Here is a 2,975-nt window from a genome sequence, read left to right as displayed (position 1 = left end):
TTCACCTTGGGGCTGTGGGACTCTCTTGGAGCTACTGGCTATAGCAATTGGCCTAAACAAGAAAACAAAGAGCAAATAAGAGGATTTTAGGAAGAATATATTTAAGATTCTCAGTGGTACAATGCTAAGATTATTTTTAAAATAACCTTAAATAGTTTAAACAATAACCAAGAATCATGAAGAGTTATAACTATGGTGTAAAATTATAAAGACATAAACCCCACCAAGCAGAAGAAGACAGCAATACAGAATCCTGCTTATTTTAAGTATGAAATCAGATGAAAAAACAAAAATAAATACTCTTGGTCAGTCCATAACCACAAGCCAGTCTTCACATAACCAGTCATCTGGAACTATGTAAGTCAGGGTCAGTGCTATTGTTGCAGAAATCGGTCTGTCAAGAAACCAAGCACCACACTTGGAGGGTTGGAGAACTCAGGTTTATTAAGCCAGCAGCCCCAGATGAGCTAACGCTCCAAAGTTCTGGGCCCCGAACGCAGGGTGAGCTTTACTTTTATAGTGCACATGTTTACAGAGCATAAAAAAGTTTCCAAACAGAAACTTACAAGAGGAGGTGCAGAACATTCCATTTTTAGCAAAACATCTTAAAGTTACATTGGATTGCTAGGTCATCCTGTTTTTCTGTTTTTCTCCAGGCAGCAAGCATATTTCACAAAAGCAAAACAAACATGGAGTTATTTCTAGCTGAGAGTAAGTTTCTAACTTTCCTCTTCACTATGGCTCAAAGGGATCATCATGTTCTTGAGACTGTTCCATAATTCCTATATGTATGTGTGTGTGTGTGTGTGTATGTAGGTACGTTTGTATGTGTGTATATACAGAAATATATATATACACATATACATATATACACATACATATAAGGGTAAGTCAAAAATTATCCACACTCTGGCAGTAAAATTTATAGAAGTTTTAATATAATTGGAATGCAGATAATCTTTGACTCACCCTCGTATATAAAATTAGGCAGGAAGGCTTTTCTAAAAGTCCTCATGAAGATTTTTCCTCAGCCAAATCTGAGAAAAATGCTCACCTGTGCACCAATCACAGGCAAAAGAGATAGGCCGATGTCAACATGATTGTCTACCAACAAAAATTCATATTTCGGGTTAGGACCCTTTTTCCATGAACACATTGCTCCCTAATACCTGACCACAATCGGATTCCCTTACCAAGTGGTTCTCAAAGTGAGGTCCATAAAGTAACATTATCAGCGTCACATGTGAAGTTATCAGAAAAGCACATTCTCAGGCTCCCTCCCAAACCTACTGATTCAGAAAAACTGAAGATAGGGCTTCACAAATTCAGTTTTAACAAGTTTTAACAGGTGGTTCTGGCACACATTAAAATTTGAGATCCACTGCTTTACCATGTAAAAGCAGATCCTGAGTTTTGGGTAGGCAACTAATAGTTTATGCTATGCCTAGATATTTTCTACTTAAAGATATTTTCTAATTAAAAATACTTTTCTTTAGAGATCATAATAAAATTAAAGCAAATATAGTTAAAACAAAACAAACAAAAAGCTATAAAAAGCACAAGAACAACAAGAAAATGTCAACGTACAGAAGGGAATAAAATCTTAACACGTTTGAGAAAATCGGAAGTGGCAGATGTGGTAACTGCGGAGTGCGCCAAGGACAAAGAACAAGCTAGATTCAAAGGGCCAATATTGCCAGAACAAAGAGCTACAGGACTCCTATCACTCTGTACGATGCAACAATTGCAACGTCCCAAACTTTCTCAAGCAGCATGCCATGTCCCTTGCCCAACCCATATAAGGAAAAACATTTGCCCCATTTTTCTCCGGCTCAGCACACTAAAAGTATACATTCTCTGCCCAGTCAGCAGATAGCTGCAGGTTCCCTGCCTATAAAAACAGGCAAGCGACCAATGCTCAGGGTCGGCTTTCCCAGGCTACCAGGAAGTCGGCCCACTGTTCTAATCAGCGACCTTCTCTCTAATAAACTCTTATTTTCCTTGCATTCTACCTTGTGTCTGGAAGTTCTTTTTCAACCCGCAGTCGCACCACGACAGTAACTATTTTATAACAGGAAGTTATAAAGTGTGTAAAGAGGGATGTAAGAATAAAGAGATCCATCTTACCACCACAGAATCGCAGGGAGACTAAGGACATAGCGACTTCCAATAAAAGGGAGAATAAAGTTGAAAATTAGAGATCAGAATGAGAAAAGCTTGAAAGTCTATATCCAGAGGCCTATTCACCAACCGTTATTCATTATCACCATGGAGAGAATGTGGCAATGGTATATACCACCCTAAGACCCTAAGCAAGGTGTAGGAGATTTCTTCTGTTTAAAAGAGAACAGAAACGTCTAGAGATTCAAAAACAATATTCATGGAGGAGGAGGAGAGGTTGAAAAATAACATTGAAAATGGAAGGTACTGAATCTCTACAGTTTTCCTACTTCTTTTGCAGCAGATAATCAGCAGTCAGAAAGCTAAACGGCGGCAAGGTACATATCACTTTTCTCCATATTCGACTACAATTGTTTGGAAGATCATGTGTTATTTTTGTAAATAAAAACTTTAATAGAAAAACAACAAAAACGAATCCTTCAGTTCAACAAATATTTGTTTTTTTACTGTGCCTGTTTGCCAGGAGGGGGGCCGAAAATAGTCAACATTCTAAACACATCTGGTTGCCCTCTTCAAAGCAGTTAACATCATTTAGTGGAAAGACAGCGCGCGGGCGCACAACAGAAAAGACACCATAAACAAAAACAAGCTTGACTCGCCCTCACGTGTACTCTTTATCGCCCCCTGCTCCCTGGCTTGAAAGCAACGGGAATCTAAGGGACAGAGGTCGGTCGAGGTCAGGGCAAAGGAAATTCTCCTGAGTCAGGCACCAGAGTCCACCCCCGAGGGGGCCACTCCCCCGTTAATGACTTCCTAAGTTCCAGCTGGTTTCAACTTCCCAGTTCCTCGCGGCC

This window comes from Hippopotamus amphibius, chromosome 6, assembly GCF_030028045.1.
Source record: "Hippopotamus amphibius kiboko isolate mHipAmp2 chromosome 6, mHipAmp2.hap2, whole genome shotgun sequence".
Taxonomy (NCBI): domain Eukaryota; kingdom Metazoa; phylum Chordata; class Mammalia; order Artiodactyla; family Hippopotamidae; genus Hippopotamus; species Hippopotamus amphibius.
This window is presented reverse-complemented; position numbering follows the sequence as displayed.